The 22,297-nt window shown below is 39.1% G+C and overlaps 1 long non-coding RNA gene across 1 annotated transcript; it reads left to right on the top strand.

Annotated features, from left to right (window-relative positions):
* The first annotated feature begins 5,897 nt into the window (after positions 1 to 5,897).
* LOC134318898 (uncharacterized) lies at positions 5,898 to 15,988 on the top strand. The gene is made up of 2 exons (XR_010013439.1): positions 5,898 to 6,198; positions 15,482 to 15,988. It is a non-coding gene; the product is annotated as an uncharacterized LOC134318898 (long non-coding RNA).
* Positions 15,989 to 22,297: the final 6,309 nt, after the last annotated feature.

The raw sequence follows: 22,297 nt of genomic DNA, 5'->3' as shown, positions 1-22,297 counted from the left end.
CCACTCATACCAGCACAACACACAACAACACACCACCACCATGTTATTGTCACTGCAGTGCTGAGAATGATTCACCACCTAAATAATACCTGCTCTGTGGTGGTCCTGTAGGGGTCCTAAACATTGAAGAACAGGGTGAAATCAGTCTGAAAAACATGCAGAGAAACAGATGGACTACAGTCAGTAATTGTAGAACTACAAAGTGCTTCTATATGGTAAGAGGAGCTGATAAAATGGACAGTGAGTTTAGAAACAAGGAGGTGGTTTTAATGTTATGGCTGATCAGTGTAAGCAATACACAGATATTCAAGTGTTCAAATTGTGTTGCAACCATGGTAAAAAAAAACAAGCTGTCACAAAAGCTGAAAGAGGAGATAATTTCATTACTGGAGATTTTTAAGACCTGGCAACTAAGCAGCAAACTTCCCTGGCCATTGGGGAAAGACCAAAATTTCATCCAGAGGCCTAAGCAATCTCATCAAGACAACAAATGAGAAAAACCTGTTTTATCATGAAAGACCTACAGGATGACCTGATAAAGGCTGGGAGGAATGTGTCAGTGACAACCTTAAGAAGGACTTCATAGCTGAACTAAAAAATGCTTGCCATTCTTGACCAAGAAGCACAAGAAGGGTCAACTAGAATACACCAGAAGGAACTTGAATTGGGCTCTAGAGTTCTTATGGACCTTATGGATCAGCGGTTTGTCTAATACAAGACATACTAGACTTACTATCTGCATACTATCTGCATACTATCTGCATAGTCAAGCATGAAGGCAGATCACTGATGATTTGGTGATGATTGATGACTGGCATTATGGATTCACATAAGTACCAAGGCATTTTGAGGAATTTGGTGTTGAATATTCTTTCTCTGACTTCTTGTTTTATATTTTTTATGTAATTCTATACTCATCACCATACCAACTTTCAAGATGATAGGGTGGCATAATTGTTCCTGCAATCGTAGCTGACAATGAATGCATCTCATGTCTCATTTACACAACAGGGTTATCATAGGCACAGTGAAATAGACAAAAAATAATTGCCCCCTTTGCAGTGGCTAAACAGAATCATTACAAATCTGAATAACAAACAACAGAAAAACAACATAAAACTATTGCCTGAGTTGGGATTCCATATGGTGATCAGACTTACTGTATAGGAAAGGGGTAGTCCAGTGGCTCAAGGCAGGTTTCAATAAATGCTGTAGAGCATCAAAGTCTTAACACCAGCAAGCCAGCAAGAAGTGTGCAGCAGCAAGTTCACAGTAGTGGTCTTCTGTCTTACTAATTGGTTTACAAAAAGGGTTAAATTAAATAAATAGGATTGCAATAGACTCATATATTGATACAAATATATGAACATTTATAAGCATTTTATTATGTACAGATAGCTGTAGGACTTGATACATAGACTAGCTTGCTAGTGGTAAGTGAGACAGGTGTTGGAGGCTCATGAGCTGGATGTTTGGGCTAACTTTGTTGGAGAAACTTTTTCAACATGTGAATCAACATTTGGAATGGAACTGGTTTGTATCTAGAGGACTAACTGGGATTGTTGAGATAAATCAATCAGCACTTTAACCAAATCGTATTCCAACCGATTTCTGTGGCTTTCATTTTTGGCAAAGACCTCAAAGCCTGTAACATTTCAGAATCAGAGTCACTTTATTTTGCTAGGTATGTTACACATACAAGGAATTTGTTTTGGTGATACACATAATAGTACACATACACCAACTAGGCATAACATTATGACCAATGACAGGTGAAGTGAATAACACTGATTATCTCTTCATCACGGCACCTGTTAGCGGGTGGGCTATATTAGGCAGCAAGTGAACATTTTATCCTCAGAGTTGATGTGTTAGAAGCAGGACAAATGAGCAAGCGTAAGGATTTGAGCGAGTTTGACAAGGGCCAAATTGTGATGGCTAGACGACTGGGTCAGAGCATCTCCAAAACTGCAGTTCGTGTGACGTGTTCCCAGTCTGCAGTGGTCAGTATCTATTAAAAGTGGTCCAAGGAAGGAACAGTGGTAAACCAGAGACAGGGTCATGGACGGCCAAGGCTCATCAATGCACGTGTGGAGCGAAGGCTGGTATGTGTCTGCCGATCCAACAGACGAGCTACTGTAGCCCAGATTGCTGAAGAAGTTAATGCTGGTTCTGATAGAAAGGTGCCAGAATACACAGTGCAGCATAGCAGCTTGTTGCGTATAGGGCTGCAGACCAGTCAGGGTGCCCATGCCGAAAGCTCCAACATTGGGCGCGTGAGCATTGGAACTGGACCACGGAGCAATGGAACAAGGTGGCCTGGTCTGATGAATCACGTTTTCTTTTACATCACAGGTAAGCCGGCAAAGGCAGTGCCACATAACATCTTGGTGCCAGATACCGCAGCCCACCTTCAGGGGTCTAGTGGAGTCCATGCCTCGATGGGTCAGGGCTGTTTTGGCAGAAAAAGTGGGACCAACACAATATTGGGAAAGTGGTCATAATGTTACCCCTGATCGGTGTAATAGTACACATGTATGACATAACAGTTTTAACAGACCAGACCGCACACGGACTGTAACAAGTATTTAACCAAGGGTTGAGAAGTGGTACAGCTTTTTCCGGGTTGTGTTCCTTTTGATTGCCCTGAATCTTCTCCCAGATGGAAGTGTTTTAAAAAGGAGACGTCCAAGATGAGAGGGGTCTGCTGTAATTTTGCCAGCATGCTTCAGCACTCTGCTGTTGTAGAGGTCTTGAAGCATTGACAGACTACAAGAGTCTGGCTCGTTATTGTGATGTGGAGGAACCAAACCAGATGGTTATGGATGATGTGAGGATGGACTCGATGATTGCTGTGTAGAATTCTGTGGCAGGTTGAATTTTCTCAGCTGTCTCAGGAAGAATATTCTCTGCTGAGTCCTCTTGGCGATGGAGAGTGTGTTCCTTTCCTACTTTAGATCCCTGGATAAGGTGATGCCCAGGAACTTGAGTGACCCCACTATAGAAACCATAGAGCCATTGATTGTGAGGAAAGGTAAGGTTAAAGGTTTTTCTGTGTAGTTGAGGTCAACAAAAGTGTCTTGAAACTTAAGTCTTGTCTGTAGAGAGCGGTTTATTCCTTCCATTGTTGTTTGATCACTGTTTGGCCAGTCCATGTGGCAAAGTTAAAATTCATCCCTAACCTAGTGTATCTTCTGGAAGACAATTCTTGGTTGTATGTGTTTCTATCTTCAATGTCTTTACAGATGATCTTGTAGTGCTACTCCTTGTCCTTCCACTTTGGAAATTACAGCTTTTATTGTGGAAGTCCTAAGATTTTATTGGCTTCTTCATCGAGTTCCATCCATAACTAGTTGTCAATTATGTGTAACATCTAAAACCGGTTCCTGATGTTTTCCTTAAAGACATGTGGTATGTTCTCCTGGTCAAATTTTGGAAGCCTGATTTTGGAAGGTTTGATTGTTTTTTTCTCAGCTTCATTTGGAGCTTGCACATTAGAAGTTCATGGTCTATTCCACAGTCAGCTTCGGGCTAGGTCTTTGCAATTAAAACTGATCTGTTTTTCTCTTTATGTCTTGACGCAAAGAATGCAGTTGATTTGTTTTTAGTGAATATCATCTGGTGCCCAGGTGTAAATACGTCATTTTGGTTTGCTTGAAGAATGTATAAGTACTAAAAAAAGTTATTAAAGTTGCAGAAGTTAGTCATTCTCCAGCTTTGCAGACTTTGGCATTGCGGTCTCCCATAACCAGCAGATCATCTTGTTTTTAGGTCTTGTCAATTTTATTTTAAACTTCATCATTAAATTATTCGATTTCTTCATTACGCATCTGTTGTTGTGCCATAAACCTGAATGACTGTAACATTCTGTGGTTGTAAATGAAATAGGCTTTACATCAACTGATCATTCCGTAAAAGCCAGTCAGTAATAGACAGTGTGTTCTTTTGATTAAAAGTGTCCCAATCCAATCTATGTGTGTGTGCTGATCCCAATAATGCTGATACTGTATGTATATAGGTGATCCCGGACGAGCCCCTAAATATGTTACATGCCAGCCTAGGGTATCTGTGTATCTCATGCACCAAAATTACACACACCCGTTTCACACTGAAGTGAGCTTGACAATCACAAATTAATTTACAATAGATACAATAATAAACTACCTCAGTTGTTCCTCAATAACAAGCTGAGTGCTTTTCAACCTGAGGGTCCCATCCTCCAGCATTATACTGGCAGTCATTCTGTTGGTTTTCTTGGTACAGAGGATTGATGTTGCCATTGCCTCTGACATTTTCTCTTTGCCATTTAGCTGCTGCCCAGTATAGGTTTAGTCCGGCACCACTTTAGTATGGCTAAGTATTTGCACTTTAGTATTTGCATGTTCTCCAGTTTCCTCCCACAGTCCAAAAACATGCAGTCAGGTTAATTGGAGATACTGAATTGCCCTATAAGTGAATGTGTGTGTGTGTGTGTGTGCCCTGCAATAGACTGGCGTCCCGTCCAGGGTGTTACTGTGTGCCTTGCACCCATTGAAAAGCTGGGATAGGCTGCAGCACCCCCCAGCGACCCTAACTGGATAAGTGGAAAAGAAAATGAATGAATTAATGAAATATATATATAACTATAAATAAAATTATCGTAATTATAATTAATTAATGATTTTTACTGGATCGTGTAGACTATTCAGGAAACCTTGGAGTGGAGTTATTCTCCAGTGGAGTTATTTTGCGGGTGGCATGGTGGCTCAGTTGGTAGCACTGTTGCCTTACAGCAAGAAGGTCCTGGGTTCGATCCCCAGGTAAACTGTTCCGGGTCCTTTCTGTGTGGCATTTGCATGTTCTTTCTGTTCCTTCTGTGTGGGTTTTCTCAGGGAGCTCTGGTTTCCTCCCACAGTCCAAAGACAATCAAGTGAGGTGAATTGGAGAGACAAAATTGTCCATGACTGTGTTTGACATTAAACTTCTGTCCCTTTAATACATCACTCCATTCATATTTCCTTTCATGACATGTAATGTTTCCATACCATTTGCAGTGCAGCATCCCCATATTAAGATTTTCCAATCTGTACACTTTAATGTTGGTAATTGAACAAAAAACTATTTGATTATGTTATAGACTATGTTCAGCAGACCACACAGTGTTTTATTGTTCCATTAATGTACTGGTGACTGATCCTTTCTGTAATTTAAATCACAGCCTGGGCAGTTTGTCAAGGATCTATTCACATCCTCTCAGCAGCCTTAAGTGCACTCATACAGCATGTGTTTGAGCATGTGTTAAGCACAGTGGTCAGTGCCAAATACAAATACCACTTTAGCACTGCAGAGTACAGTATGGCAATGTACAGCTGTAAAGGTTTTACTTTCATATGTATAAGTCGTGGCGACTTGGGTGGGATTCAGGGTCTCTATACAGATATGTTGGGCAGCCTATATATCTATACAGATATACAGATATAGATGTATATCTATATATCTATACAGATATACAGGACAGTTGTAGTAAACTCTACTTATTTGATTAGTGCCAGTTTTGAACAAATAAAAAGAAGATTTAGGAATTTCTTTTAGGAATTAAAAAAATAATAATAGCCATGTAACTCTACGTTTGTAGTGGGAATCAGCATTTGCATTCTGTGCATGTGTGTTTGCATTTCTAAGCACACAGAACATTGATAAAAATAGTCCAGTAAGACAAAAACAGATTGTGTTAAACATACAACATGTTATCAGAAAACAGTTTAAGGGCACAAATCTGACTACAAACTCTGCATGCATTCATACAGGCTTGTACTGATTGGACTGTGGTCTCAAGCTGACGTAATAGTATGTTAGCTAAGCCACAGTGAATAAACCTTAACCCTATTTGCTGCATGCATTCCATTTGGACAAAACAGCTGATAGTACTTAGTTTTATTTGACAAATGACAATTTGATAATAGGTACACAATGTACATGATTTCAGCAAATGCACAATTAAATCCTATTATTTAGTGCTAACAACCCTTTCTATTGGGTTACAAGTTCAGTACTTTAAAAAAGAAAAATACCTAAGTAGACAAGCTTCATTTTCTTTTTCCAAGTCAATGAAAGTTAATCCGTAGTGATTTTAATACCTGGATGAGTAATATAAAGACTCATTGTTGGATTGTTGGAGAACATGAGATATACAGTATATGGGCTGATTTTCTAGTCTGAGTAAGTAGCCAACCAGCAGTCTTTTATATACATTAAAGCTTGTTAAGATATTTTGAAGGCAGATCAGAAAGAAATGCATTACAGTAATACAGATGGAGTCAAAGGTGACTTTAATGTTTCTGGCAGTATTGGAGAGACATATCGTAATACTATCCTTGGCAAGAGCAGCCTTAGACTCTAGTAGTATTATTTTTGCTTTATTATAGTTCCCCATACTGAAGCTTAAAAAAATCATGACATCCAATGTTTATCCAGCACAGCAATAAAGGTTTAAACCATGCTTACGAATAATAGAACCAAATGTAGGCATATAGATGATAAAGAGTTACACTTATCACAGTTATAGACAAGGATTTGCCTCTTTCTGCAGCATAGTAGTCATAGACAGACAGGAAGAAAGTACCCATAAGTTTCCCACAGACAATTAACATTGTTGTCTGCTTTTCAAAAAGTGTAAATATGGACTTTCATCTGTGTGAACCATTTAAAGCACTTTCAGCTGACTGATATGGTACAATATGGATAAATGGCAACAGTAAATGAGGGGAAGCTCTTGAGTTAAATCAACATTAAGAGAAATAGACCAAATATTGGCCAGAAAAAAAGAAGTAGAAATCCTACAATCTATTATTAAAGTTATTTTTATATTTTTTTTTTACAGTAAACATTGTTGCAAAACCCCAAATGTAACAAGAAAGATATTTTAAGAAGAACACACTAAAAAGTGGCCCATCCTCCCTAAGCAACTTAAAAGATATCTAGCATGTTACTGTAAGAAGGTTAGTGGTGACAACTACAAACAAGAATGATCACCCCCAAGCTGATTCTCTACCCAAGTACAAGGGCTGAACAGTATTAAATGAATTACTGAACCAAAACAACTGTCTGTATTTTGGTGTGATAGTTCACAAATCAAGTTGAGCGAGACTAGTGGCTTAGAGGTTGCGTGGTACAGAGCGGGGTTTTATAAGTTCTCTGTGGTAGCTGGTCCATTTTTGGCTTTGTAGGCAAGCATCAGTGTTTTTAACTGAATGCGTAGCTATGTGCAGCTACAGGAAGCCAATGAAGAGAACACAGCAGTGGAGTGATGTGGCAGTGTTTAGGTTGGTTAAAAACCAGGCGAGCAGCTGCATTTTGAATGAATGCAGTTTGCAAGGGTTTAATAGTGAACACAGGAGCACCTGCCAGGAGGGAGTTGCAGTAGTCCGACCGTGAGATTACAAGTGACTGGACAAGAATCTGAGTGGCTTCCATGGAGAGAAATGGACGAATCTTTTTGATGTTGTAGAGGAGGAACTGACACGATCTTGTCATCACTTAAAATGTGATTACATTATATAGCGCTTGAGTCAGCTGTGGTGCGATAGCGCTAATGATTGCTGTAACCCCTGGGATGTGTAGTCCTATTGGGATTACATTTAGTCTATCTTTGCTTTCTACTGTGGGAGGAAGCAGACAAAGGTGATCGACCAAAGAGGTTGATATGATGCACTTGAGGGTGATGAAGTTTCGAAGAAAGTGTCTTGACTAGCCGAACTGAAGAGGGATGTGGACAATTGGTGATGGTCTTGGTTTTGGCAGACTGCCACTGGATATGACAAAAAAAAAGAAATTGGGACTTCTCTAGTCTGACATACATATATACAGTTCTGAAGGAGCAGTTGCAGTGCAAAGGCACTTTTCAGCCATCACAATGATATGCACTGTGACAGCCTTAATCCAGGAAGGGCCCCATGTTACAGAACCTTACTTATTTTGAGGGTGTCTATTTTTTTTCTTCTTTTTCTTAAAAATTGGGTTGTCACAGACAGCTGGAGTACCCTGGTATAGTGTCACAACCAGTACTTGGTTCTTTGCTATCCCTTTTTAATCCACTGTTTCTGTTGCGGGCTACAGATGTTTCCATTATTTTGACCACTGCTTTATTTTTGCTTTATTATCCTCTTTTTATTTGTGGATTTTTAGCCAAAGAATTATTCTACCGTGCTTAAGCATCCTGCAAGTTGGACTTATTTTTTCGAGTCTTGTATGTACAGGGCTACATCTGCAGCCTCAGTGGTGAAGTGCAGTAGTCGAGTCTAGCCAAGTCAATAAGGTCATTACACCAATACAGAATTACTCTATTTATTGAGAATTTTAAAAACAAAAAAACATCAGTTTTCTACATAATCACCTTCCGATGCATTTTTCCAGCGTCTTCCAACTTTTAATGCCATCAGCAAAAAATTTTTTTGGTTGACTGCATAGCCACTGATGCACCGCTGATTTCACATCATCATCACATGAAAATCTTCTTCCCCTTAAAGCTTCTTTGAGCGTCCAAAAGATCTGAATCTGGACTAAAAGCTCACTTTTAGACACACCCAATTGCTTGCACCACGTGATGCAAATAAGCTCTACAAAATGGCTTTGTGTAGCAAGGTAGAAAAAATATGCTATGTCAGGCACATGCTATCACCTTTACTTTAGCCGTTAATGGACAGCATAGTGGGCAAGCTTGTCGATAAACCTCCTAGGTTATGCCGTCCAGGGAGCTAGGTCTTCCATTTGCCTGAAACAGACACTATAATTGAGTCAGTTTTCTCTTTTTTCTCAGAAATGGCTTTGAGAGTAAATAATGACTTTCTATTTTAAAAATAGCAAATGTGATGGTGTTTTTCCTTTAATCTGATCATCAGAAAAAAGACCACTTCAATTCAAGGCCTTTTTCCTTTCTTGTTCAAGCATTCCGTAACCCAAATCTAATAACTGGATTCTTCATCTACAAAAGTACTGGATTTCATATTTTGGTTGATATAAATCTCTGGTATCCCAGGTTTGATCTTGGCTTATATTAGAGGATTGCAATGCTTGCTGCAATAGTTCACTTTCTCTCAAGTCTGGAAGGTGGTCCTGAGTATTAAATCTGTATTCTGCTCTCTGTTCTTGGCTGTAAAGCAACAGCATATCAATTACATTATTTTAGAACTCATAAAGCCACACTATGACCTTTCATGTCCACTAAATGGGGTGATGTCCTCTTGTAACAAACAACCTCATTTCATTCAGGCTGTGACAGGATGCATTTCTAATATTTTTAGTAATCTCAACACACTGTCACACTAGACCAGACTTTTATGATGTGTATTTTGGGAGATAAAAGGAAACTGCTGTAGGCGATGAAAATCTACAGTAACCAGTCAAGGATCAAGCCCTGTTTTCCAGGTGCTATAATTTCAAATTAACAATGAACGAATCTGCATTTGTGTAGAATAGCTGTCAAATTCACTCAGAAAGCTCCACATGTTTCTGTGTTTAGCTGGATTTTCTTCCTGTTTCACTTTTAAACTTGTTTTATAGCTTGGAGTGTTGGACAATTGTGAGAATCAGATTTTCCAAGAGAGTCTAAAACACATCCTTAAAAAAAAGCTTGATGTGACTTAATGTTCTAAAAGAACGACATAAGAATACTAAACCTTTCTTAATTATTACTGCTCATAAAATCTCTCTACTAATGAAATTCTTTGCTTGTTTTAGTACAATAAGTCACGTGAAGCTTTGTACACCATCACACTCCATAGTAAATAACAGCACAGCCAGCGCAAAAGCTATTTTGCCACTTTTCATGTGAATGCACCTTTACTGAATGGAATACGGTATTCCAAGATCGCATCTCTATGATTAAGAAGCATAAGGAAACAATAAAGAAGCAAAGGTCAAGAGCAGGTTTTATTGTATTTAACTGTTTTCAATTGTATTTCAGTTTTTTGTATATTATATTTACACTCACTGTATATTTTATCAGCTCCACTTACCATATAGAAGCACTTTGTAGTTCTACAATTACTGACTGTAGTCCATCTGTTCTCTGCATGCTTTGTTAGCCCCCTTTCATGCTGTTCTTCAACAGGAGTTGAACTACCAGGACTTTCCCAGGACCACTACAGAGTAGGTATTATTTGGGTGGTGGATCATTCTCAGTACTGCAGTGACACTGACATGGTGGTGGTGTGTTGTGCTGGTATAAGTGGATCAGACACAGCAGTGCTGATGGGGTTTTTAATCACCTCACTGTCACTGCTGAACTGAGAATAATCCGCCAACCAAAAATATATCCAGCCAACAGTGCATGTGGGCAGCGTCCTGTGACCACTGATGAAGGTCTAGAAGATGACCAACTCAAATAGCAGCAATAGATGAGCGATCGTCTCTGACTTTACATCTACAAGGTGGACCAACTAGGTAGGAGTGTCTAATAGAGTGGACAGTGAGTGGACACGGTATTTAAAAACCAGCACAACACACACTAACACACCATCAACATGTCATTGTCAGGCAGTGCTGAGAATGATCCACCACCTAAATAAGACCTGCTCTGTAGTGGTCCTGTGGGGGTCCTGAACATAATAGATGGACTACAGTCAGTAATTGTAGAACTACAAAGTGCTCCTATATGGTAAGTGGAGCTGATAAAATGGACAATGAGTGTAGAAACAAGGAGGTGGTTTTAATGTTATGGCTGATCGGTGTATATATTTATATAGACAGAATATAGACAGAATTAAATCTTATGTTCATCCATATATCCCTCTCAATTGCATAAATATTCCTATTGGTTGAGATGGACTTGGATAGTCTTTATTTAAGCCTCAGTGAATTTAAATAATGAACTAGTCCTGGGAAAATAATTCAGCTTTTTCGCACCCCATCAAAGCAAGCCATCCACATTAATGAGAGCGGATTAGACACATTGTATACTCCTCCCAGTGAGCAGCACTAAACCCAGAGCTCTTTATTATGCAGACATTTTATTCACAGCAGATAACGTTACATATTCATTCATCTGGTTAAACAGCACACAGTTCATCTCTTCTTCTGGTTTATTTAACCAAGTATGTGGGAAGTATGTAAATAATGGGGTGTTGTGTATAACCGTGCGCTCGTCTGGGGACCACCCGCTGATTATTAAAATTCCATCACCTCTGACTGTCTAAGCACAGCCAAGAGGTTTTATCATCCATTTTTTCTGACCCTGTCTGACCCCCCCTAATTCCACTGTTCTGATTATGCATTGTCTTTGATCAACTGGCAGGGTAACACTACTTTGAACATCTATTTCGAATATGTTTGACTCATTGATTCAGATTGGCAGCTGATGCCATACAGACTGGTGCATCCCTTTGCTTATCCAGGGTTCCTTTTATGCTCCCGGTATTGTTTGTGTGGGAGAAACACTTTGAAGTCTTACATAGAAGTCCTAACACCCCGATTTCAGTTAGTTTAAGGTTATCTGCTGTTGTGTCGGGCGGCTGTGGGTTGACCACGGTATTTGACCTGAGATGACCAGAGATCAGATAACTTAGCTCGTGCTGTATGTGTTGGAGGATTTCTGTTAATGCGACACTAAAAAGTGAAACAGCATAATAAGCTAAACCCTATCATTTTAGAAAAGTAAATTAGTGTAAAGTGTAATGATTGATGACATTCTCAGATTTCAACCCTACCTCCAGGCAAGTCTGGTTTGAATTACATACATGGCTGTATAGTAACATTTGGCGACATGGAAAGAAAATGTGCTGGATGCAAACAGTCCTTCATAAGTTCCATATTGTTTTGGCAAACATTTATCAAGATAAGTTTTAACCAACATGGTAGAAATATGACACTTCATGCTGTAACTGTTTACCCTTTCAGTGTTATCACGATCTGTCTAATCAATCAGGCATTTTAGAGCAGTGCAGAGCAGCGGCTCAAACCTTTGAGACTTCGAATTTAAACATGGAAATGACCAGAGCTTTTATCTCAAGCACTTAGCAAAGTTTACAGTGATTAGTTTTTAAAGAAAACATAGATTAATCATTGTAATCTTAGCAAAAGCTGTTCACACCCAGGGTCTCAGGGATTCAGGAATGAAGACAAAATCAACTTTGTTTAAACTACATTTGACGTCTCTGCTAGAGGCTGTTGTACATAACTTTAATTAGTATTTATTATGTATTTTGCACCCATTTGCAGACCGCATTTTGTCCAGAAAATCACGTGTGCTATGTAAAAAAAATGTCTTTGAGTCCAAGGTATTTGAGTCTTGTACAACCCCAAATCAGAAAAAGCTGTGACAGTATGGTAAAGCTTAAACTGAACGCCCGTGATCTTCGATCACTTACTCGTTACTTTGTCAAGCACTACAATACAGAGTTACATGTAAAACTTTACCGTGCAAAAAAGACGCCTTATGTTAACCATGTCCAGAAGCGGCATCAACTTCTCTGGGCTCTGAGGCAAGTTTAATTTGTGTTTGTGCCCATTAAAATTTGTTGATGTAATTATTTTATTTTTTTATATTTTTATATTTAAATGTGTAATATATGATATATGGCAAGCCAAACAGGAAATATATAGCAAACACTAATAAACTGTATATATGGAATGAAACTAGATATATATATATATATATATATATGGAATTAAAACTTATATATGTGGAATGAAAAGTGATATACTGTATATAAAATGAAACTGATATATATGGAATGAAAATGGATATATACAAAATGAAACTCGATATATATAAAACATAAAATATATGGAATGAAACTCAATATATATGGAATGAAAATGGATATATACAAAATGAAACTCGTTATATATAAAATGAAACATACAAAATGAAACTCGTTATATATGGAATAAAAACTGATATATATAAAATTAATCTTGATATATATAAAATGAAACTCGATATACATCAAATGAAACTTGATATATATGGAATGAAAATTGCAAATAAACAAATAAAACTACTTTCACTGCAAACCAAGAACTTTAGGAACTGTATATACACTCATAAAATACCAGTAATAATCTAAGCAGTAAAATATTGATGTAACACAACTAACATCAGAATTATTTCTTTCAAGGAGGGAATTAAAAGTGTTTTGTTATAATGCTATCAGTGTAAAGCACTAAACTCTGTCTAAATGTTCACATGCATCTAAAAAAAAAAGCTCCTGTTGCAGCATAATGGCGCTGCTGTGTGTATCAGACTAACACAGTTTGTTGTTGAAGGAGTGTGTTTCCAGGGTCTGGACTGTGTGTAATGATTAAGTTCTCTCAGCTCACTCAGCTCCTGCACTGTGGTCAGTGAACCTTATCCATGATTGAGCGTCTACGCTGGGTCTGGCTCCTCGGTGTCAGCCCCAATGAAGCTAGAAGCTGCTCCACATTACCAGGGAACAGTTGCCAGGGCTACCATTTATTAATATCTATCATTAACTTTGAGCACTGTGCTCATTTGAGCAAATAATGAAGGCATACTCCTGGGAAGAATATGCTGACATTTACGCACAGGAATATATTTAGCCTGTGTGTGTGTGTGTGTGTGTGTGTGTTACTTCATTTGCTGATATAAGTACTAAAATCTATACATCTATACAACTGTGCATAGATATACCTTATGGCAAAAAGTATTCGGACACCTGATTATTAGCTTGTTGGACATCCCATTTTGGCTATAACAAAAGCCACTCTTTTGAGAAGGCTTCTCACTAGACTGGGAATTTGTGCCCATTTAGTCAAAAGAGCATTGTATGGTTGGGCTGAAAGCCTTACCTGATGTTCCAGTTCATTTCAAAGCTGTTCAGTGAGGCTCATGGCAGGTCTCCCTCTGGGGTTAAAGGGCTGAGATTTAAGAATCACCAGGGTCAGAGAGCTGAGATTTAAGAATCACTGGGGTTAGAGGACTGAGATTTAAGAATCACTGGGGCTATAGGGCCGAGGTTTAAGAATCACTGGGGTTAGAGGGCTGTGATTTAAAAATCACTGGGGTTAGAGAGCTGAGATTTAAAAATCACTGGGGTTGGAGGGCTGTGATTTAAGAATCACTGGGGTTAGAGAGCTGCGATTTAAAAATCACTGGGGTTAGAGGGCTGAGATTTAAGAATCACTGGGGTTAGAGAGCTGAGATTTAAAAATCACTGGGGTTAGAGGGCTGTGATTTAAAAATCACTGGGGTTAGAGAGCTGAGATTTAAGAATCATTGGGGTTAGAGAGCTGAGATTTAAGAATCATTGGGGTTAGAGAGCTGAGATTTAAGAATCATTGGGGTTAGAGAGCTGAGATTTAAGAATCACTGGGGTTAGAGGGCTGAGATTCAAGAATCACTGGGGTTAGAGGGCTGAGATTCAAGAATCATTGGGGTTAGAGAGCTGAGATTTAAGAATCATTGGGGTTAGAGAGCTGAGATTTAAGAATCACTGGGGTTAGAGGGCTGAGATTTAAGAATCACTGGGGTTAGAGGGCTGAGATTCAAGAATCACTGGGGTTAGAGGGCTGAGATTCAAGAATCATTGGGGTTAGAGAGCTGAGATTTAAGAATCATTGGGGTTAGAGGGCTGAGATTTAAGAATCACTGGGGTTAGAGAGCTGAGCTGAGGCTGAGTTTTAGAAATCACTCTCTCCTACTAAAGTTCCTGAGCACAGCAGAGTGGCACAGCAGGTAAAGTTTGTGCCAAAACAAATCAAAAGGCCTGTGTCCTCATCCTCACCTCCATGTTCTATCTTTGTGTTGTTTGGTATGTTGTCACGTTACCTGTGTACACAAGATCAGTTGGGCAGCTTGGCTCCGTGGGTAGCACTGTTACCTCACAGCAAGAAGGCCCTGGGTTCAGTTATCAGGTGGAGTGGTCCGGGCTCTTTCTGTATGTCTGAGTGGGTTTTCTTTAAAGCTAAGGTTTCCTTCTACAAGTCCAAAGTATGACATTGAACTTGAACTGATGTATCATGTAACCTAACGACCTGTCCGGTCATGAATGTAACCAATCACTTTATAGAAACCAGTAACTAGAAGGTTCTATGTCTACTTGGAATTGTCTATAGAAAGGAAAGAATGTGCAAGTGAAGGATGCTTTACAATTGACAGTTGTTCACTGTTATACTCTGCTCCAACTCCGCATCCTGTGTTTCTGGACTAAATTCTACTGTTGGTTGGTTTGTTTATTAATTTGTCCATCCGTTCTTTTCCTTTATGGTATTAGACACTGTGTTTTTAGAAAAAAAAATGGTGATGAATTATGTTTTTTAGATGAAAAGCCTGAGGTTACAGCTTAGATATATTTTTCAACAGACTAATATACAAGACCCTAGGCAGTGGTTTATATATTATAGCACATTAACCAGTTTATTTAAATTACCTATAGTGCTGTGGAAAAGTAACCATGTCTTGTGTTCTAGTTTTTCACTAAACTTTTTTTTTACTTTTTTTACTTTTTTTTTAAATGCAATTTCTCCCCTTTTTCTCCCTTTTTAGCGTGTCCAATTGCCCGATTGCATCATGCTTCCTCTCCACCAATGCCGATCCCTGCTCTGATTGAGGAGAACGAAGCTAACCCACGCTCCTTCCGACACGTGGGCAGCATGCCGTATGCATCTTATCACCTACACTTTGACGAGTGCAGTGCAGCCCAGCGTTGTGTACGGAGAGACACACCCTGAGAGCACTCTCTTTTCTCATCTGTGCAGGCGCCATCAATCAGCCAGCAGAGGTCGTAATTGCACCAGTCATGAGAGAGAGACCCCATCCAGCTATACCGCCCATATCTGAACAACAGGCCAATCGTTGTTCATGTGGCCGCTCAGCCTTAGCCGGCAGGCAGACCTGAGATTTGATACGATGTATTCGAGAACCCAGCTCTGGTTCCAGCGTGTGTTTTTTTACACTACACTTGATTTCTGATAATAAAATCTAGGAAGGAAACAAGTAAACACAAAACACATTCTGTAAAACGTAATACATAAACTTAGATGTCAATTTAAATGTATTCCATTTATTATCCATTTATTATCAAACATTAGGGTCTTTCACATCACATTTATTACTTTCTTGGTCCAGGTGATCTAAAACTACCTCTATAATATTTAGGTTTTGACTCTCGATCATCATCAAGCTAAAAAATAAAACCATTCCCAATCAGACGCTTTCCAGATGAAATGGCATGACACCACAATGCTAACAATTTAAAATATATAAATATTATTATGCATCAAACCTTGTGTCAATAGTTTTGGAATGGCCCTTTCCGGTTCCAGCATGAACGCCATAAAGACATGGTTTGAAGGTTTTCGTGAGGAGGAACTCCAGTGCCCAGGACAGATCCCTGGCCCCAAACAAGATGTGCACAGCTTGAACTATTTTATACTAGGCTTCTTTTTGCATTTCATTTTGTTTCTTTGTACAGGTGATTCCATACTGCCTCTATAATATTTAGGTCTGAGTTCTGTGGTGATCAGTCTGTTACTGTCAGTGTTTTATCAGCTGTTTTTCTCCCCAAGTTTAATTTTACTGCATTAGCAGTGTGCTCAGGATCACAATCAGGCTAAAAAATAAAACCATTCCCAATCAGACGCTTTCCAAATGAAATGGTATGACAAATTAAAACCTGTCTGTATTTTTAAGCATTCATCCCATCAATTCAGTTCAAGTGATTCAGCCACCCCAAAGCTAACAGCTTACGATAAATATTATGTGTCCATCCATGTGTCAACAGTTTGGGAAAGGCCCTTTCAGGTTCCTGCATGAAATCCATAAAGACATGGTTTGACAAGTTTCGTGTGGAGGAACTCCAGTGGCCGGCACAGATCCCTGACCTCACACATACTGAAAACATCTGGAATTAATTGGAAAGTCAATAGCTATCCAGGCCATCTGATCCAACTCTAGTGACTGACCTCACAAATGTTGATTTAACCAAATGGGCACACAGTCCAGTAGGCACACTCAAACCGGATAATGGTCAGGTGTCCACAAACATGGCATGCGCTTACTTCCCACACTATTACACACCTATGTATTTACAGCTTTTAGGTGTACATTTAGTATTCCAGCCCTATATTAGTTTATGACCACTGGGCATGTTAGATTGATAGAGGTGAGGATCAAATGCAGTTCCACAGAGTCACTTTGATACCTCTTGTGCTCCCATGTCGCCCTACAAGGTAAGTCTGTATACGTGTACATTTCTTTCTAAATGAAATGTAAACCACCTCCCTTGTGTAGTATCATAAATCACTATTTTTCTCTGTTCTAAACTATCTGACATACATTCGTGTGATTTCAAAACAAGGCTTTTGTGGGCATTGGTATTTATTCTCTGCGACTACCGCCTATATTAATTTGATAACCACATACCCCACGTTATGATCAGGTGACTGCTAAACCCAGTGGTGTATTTATGAAACAGGTCTGCCCTCTGCTGGATGTACTACACACTTACTGTATAAATACTGTATAACTCTTTAAAATGATTGATTACATTACAGATATAAAACATTTACTACAAAAATATTTCATAAATAAGTTTTTAGACTTTCCAATCATGCAGCACATACAAAAACATAATCTACAATACTTATAAATTAACTATTTTTTTATATTTTTGTATTTTATACAACCACAAATCAGAAAAAGTTGGGACGGAAAAAGCAAATAATAAAAAAAAACACAGTTTCTTACATATTCCTTTACTTTTATTTGATTGGAGACAGGATGAACCTAAGATACTTCATCTTACATATTTCACGTCTCGGGGCTCAGAGGCATCTAACATGGACCATCACACAGTGGAAATGGAATTGTGGTCAGATGAATCAGCATTCCAGGTCTTTTTTGGAAAAAATGGACATCGTGTGCTCTGGACCAAAGACGAAAAGGACCATCCAGACTGTTATCAGCAACAAGTCCAAAAGTCAGGGTCTGTCAACGTCTTTTCAGTGTGGTGAAAAGGAATTACAAAGTGGTAAATGCTTTACTGTCCCAACTTTTTTTATAATGTGTTGCAGGCCTGAAATGCAGGAATGGATGTTTATTAATAAATGAAATGAAGTTGAGCAGATAAAACATGAAACATCTCAGGTTCAAACTGTCTGCAATCAAATAAAAGTCAAAGTAAATGTAAGAAACACTGCATTCTTATTTTATTTGCATTTTCCATACTGTCTCAACTTTTTCTGATTTGGGGTTGTAGATAATTGTATTTTATAATCTGTTACTTCCCAGAAATTGACCTTTAACTATAATTTATTCATGTGTGACTAATGAGATTGTTGTTGTTGCTGCTGCAGTTTGCTGTATTTTAAAACATTTGACCTAATGTAAAATATCTAACTTCATATAACTTATTAATTACTTATTCTTTCATTTGTTTTTAGGGACAGTGGTAACCTAGTTACCTAGGTAAAGCTGTGAGTTACCAACTAGAAGGTTGTAGGTTTGAATATCGACTCGGCCAAGTAGTCACTGTAGGGCTCTTGAGCATGGCTATTAACCTGCCCTGTTTTGACCCCAGCTTTCATATGCAAATAACGAACTGCATTGTATTTTACATGTGCATGACATATAACATGACATATAAAGGCATTCCATGTGCCCTAGGTTATTCTTATATATACATTTTTATTTTTATTATATTTATTGAACTATTTTTTTTTCAAGCAGTGGAATGATTAGGCTGCATATTGTGTTTATTATTGTGTTCTGAGTTGTTGGTGATAAAAGTAGCTCAATTGCTTATTAACTTCAGCAGCCAGTTGCTTTTTTTTTTGTATTCCTAATGCCAAGTCATGAGCTGTGGGATTTGGTCACCCACAATTAGGTCTTACTGAAATCCTGTTCTAGCTGCTTTATGTTGATTTGCAATTTCGAATATCATAGTAAAACTCATTAAAGCTTCATTGTAGCTGAAACATGTTAATTAATGATTAACCAAACTGAACTTTTTACCTTCTCTGCTGTCTCAGTTAATGGTTATTTCTTTTCTAGATAGATTAACTTTATTAATCTCAGAGAGAGAGAGAGAGAGAGAGAGAGAGAGAGAGAGAGAGAGAGACAGATAGACAGACAGACAGATAGATAGACGGACGGACAGATACACAGACAGACCGACCGACAGACAGACAGATAGATAGATAGATAGATAGATAGATAGATAGATAGATAGATAGATAGATAGATAGATAGATAGAAAGAGATAGATAGATAGATAGATAGATAGATAGATAGATAGATAGATAGATAGATAGATAGATAGATAGATAGATAGATAGACAGACAGACAGACAGACAGACAGACAGGCAGGCAGGCAGGCAGGCAGGCAGGCAGATAAACAGATGGACGGACGGACAGACAGATAGATAGAAACTTGTCAGAGGTGGAATCTTGTTGAGAGGCATATTACATTGAGAGGGAAGTTATGCTGCTGCTTGATTTTTCCACTTTTCTTGCAGGCAAATTTAAGAAAAATTGATTAGGCTGTTTCTAAAGATTATAGATAATTGATTAGGCTGTTTCTAACACATAATAATGTGTTATTAATCATAATAAGCAATCATAGATTGGGTACATGGGCACATGGAAGGAGTGCAAAACAATGAAAATGACCTATAAAACATTTAGACCAAAACCTATATTAACCTTAGAATCAAACACAAAACAAGAAAAAAAACTGGCAGAAACAAACCAGTAAATGGGTATTCATGGGTTTTTGTATTGTTTTAGCAAGTAGCACATTTTGGTTAAAGATTTCTTCCAAACAATCACAGGCAAACATTAACAAGTCATGTGTTCAGAGAAGTTTTTGTACACTCAGCCAGCACACTGTAATCAAGAGGAAAATACCAGCTTAGTTATCATGACTCAACAACATGCCAGTCTTTTCTAGTCTGGCACATGACAAATTTGCATTTATGGCTGTGGAAAATGGCTCTGTGGCTATTACTGTTTTATTTTACTCAAATAATCTACTAGCAATCATATGTCTTATTTCTGTTGTTCTAACTCTAATAATCCCTGTATATTTGCAACATTTTACTTACATTTACATTTTCGGCATTTAGCAGAAAATTTATCCAGAGTGACTTACAGAAGTGCTTCCATAGTAAACATTACCTTATGCTAATTTAAGTAAACAACAGTCCAAGAACACAAATCTGCTAAAACTCGTTAGAACCAAAGTTTGTTGGGTTTATTTTGCAAGAAATGAATAAGATCATTAGTAAGTAAGTAAGTACAAGTCAGCTTAAGTGCTTAGTAAAGAGGTGATGGAGGTTTTAATCATTTTTTAAAGATAGCAAGAGACTCAGATGTTCGGACAGACGGGGAAGCTTGTTCCACCACTTGGGTGCCAGTACAGAGAAGAGCCTTGATGCTGGTCTTCCTCGAGTCCTGGGTGGAGGATCAAGTCGAGCGAGACTAGTGGCTCGGAGGTTGTGTGGTACAGAGCGGGGTTTGATTAGACCTCGAAGGTAACTTGGGGCTGGTCCATTTTTGGCTTTGTAGGCGAGCATCAGTGTTTTAAACTTTGCATACAGCTACAGGAAGCCAGGGAAGAGAACGCAGCAGTGGGGTGATGTGGCAGTGTTTAGGTTGGTTAAAAACCAGGCGTGCAGCTGCATTTTGAATGAGCCGCAAGGGTTTAATAGTGGACATGGGAACACCTGCCAGCAGGGAGTTGCAGTAGTCCAGCAGTGAGATTACAAGTGACTGAACCAGAATCTGAGTAGCTTCCATGGAGAGAAATGGCCGAATCTTTCTGATGTTGTAGAGGAGGAACCGGCACGATCTTGTCATGTTGGCTACATGAGAAGAGAAGGTCAGCTGGTTATCCAGGACAACACCAAGGCTTCTTACATTATCAGATGGTCTGATCTGGGAGTCGTCAAGAGAGATGACTGGGTCCTGGGTTGAAGATTGATCTCCAGGAATAAGTAACAGCTCTGTCTTGCTGGGATTGAGTTTTAGATGATGAGCTGACATCCATTGTGAGATATCTCACAGACATGCTGAGATGCAAGCTGAGACTTGTGTGTCTATAGGAGGAAAAGACAGAATGAGCTGAGTATCATCTGCATAGGAGTGGTAAGAGAAGCCATGGGAGGCTATGACCTTACCCAGAGAGCGGGTGTTGATAGAGAATAGAAGTGGGCCGAGTATAGAGCCGGTTGAGAGAGTGCATGGATATAGATCCCTTCGATGACACTTGGTAGGAGCGCCCTTCCAGGTAGGAGGCCATCCATTGCCATGCCGAACCAGTCACACCAAGGTTGGAGAGAGTAGACAAGAGAATGCTGTGGTTTACTGTGTTTACTTAAATTGCATAAACAAATTGAAAGACTTTTAATTATGCAGATAGAGAGAGAGAGAGAGAGAGAGAGAGAGAGAGAGAGAGAGAGAGAGAGAGAGAGAGATACTTTATTGATCCCAAAGGAAATTAATTAATAATGGCAAGACTAGCAGACAGTGGTAGCCTAGTTGGTAGTGGTTTAGGCTATAATTCAAAAGGTTTGAGTTTGAATCCCAGCTCTGCCATGCAGCCACTGTTGGGCACTTAAGCAAGACTTCTAACCCTCGAAAAGTTGAGAGTTCAAATCCCAGCACCTTTGGCAGATTCCACAGGCAGACAATGGTAACCTAGTTGGTAGAGCTTTGGGCTATTAATTGAAAGGTCTGAGTTCGAATTCCAGTTCTGCCATGCAGCCCCTGTTGGGCACTTGAGCAAGAGTCTTAACCCTCAAAAGTTTGAGAGTTTGAATCCCAGCGCCATTGACAGATTCCACAGGCAGACAGTGGTAGCTCAGTAAATAGAGCTTTGGGCTTAGTCGAAAGGTTAAGAGTTTGAATCCCAGCGCCATTGGCAGATTCCACTGGAGGACCGTGGTAGCCTAGTTGGTAGAGCTTTGGGCTATCAATTGAAAGGTAGAGCTTTGGGTTAGTCGAAAGGTTAAGAGTTCGAATCCCAGCACCATTGGTAGATTTCACTGGCAGACAGTGGTAGCCTAGTTTATAGAACTGTGGGCTGTCACTTGAAAGGTTGAGATTCCACTGGCAGACAGGTTAAAAGTTTGAATCCTAGCTCTGCCATGCAGCCACTGTTGGGCACTTAAGCAAGACTCTTAACCCTCGAGTTTGAATCCCAGAGCCATTGGCAGATTCCACTGGCAGACAGTGGTAGCCCAGTAGGTACAGCTTTGGGCTTAGTCGAAAGGTTGAGAGTTCGAATCCCATCGCCATTGGCAGATTTCACTGGGAGACAGTAGTAGTCTAGTTGGTAGAGCTTTGGGCTATCATTTGAG

The sequence above is a fragment of the Trichomycterus rosablanca genome, chromosome 8 (assembly GCF_030014385.1).
Source record: "Trichomycterus rosablanca isolate fTriRos1 chromosome 8, fTriRos1.hap1, whole genome shotgun sequence".
NCBI classification, from domain to species: domain Eukaryota; kingdom Metazoa; phylum Chordata; class Actinopteri; order Siluriformes; family Trichomycteridae; genus Trichomycterus; species Trichomycterus rosablanca.
Note: the sequence above shows the minus strand (reverse complement) of the source record. Positions and strands in the feature narration are given on the sequence as shown.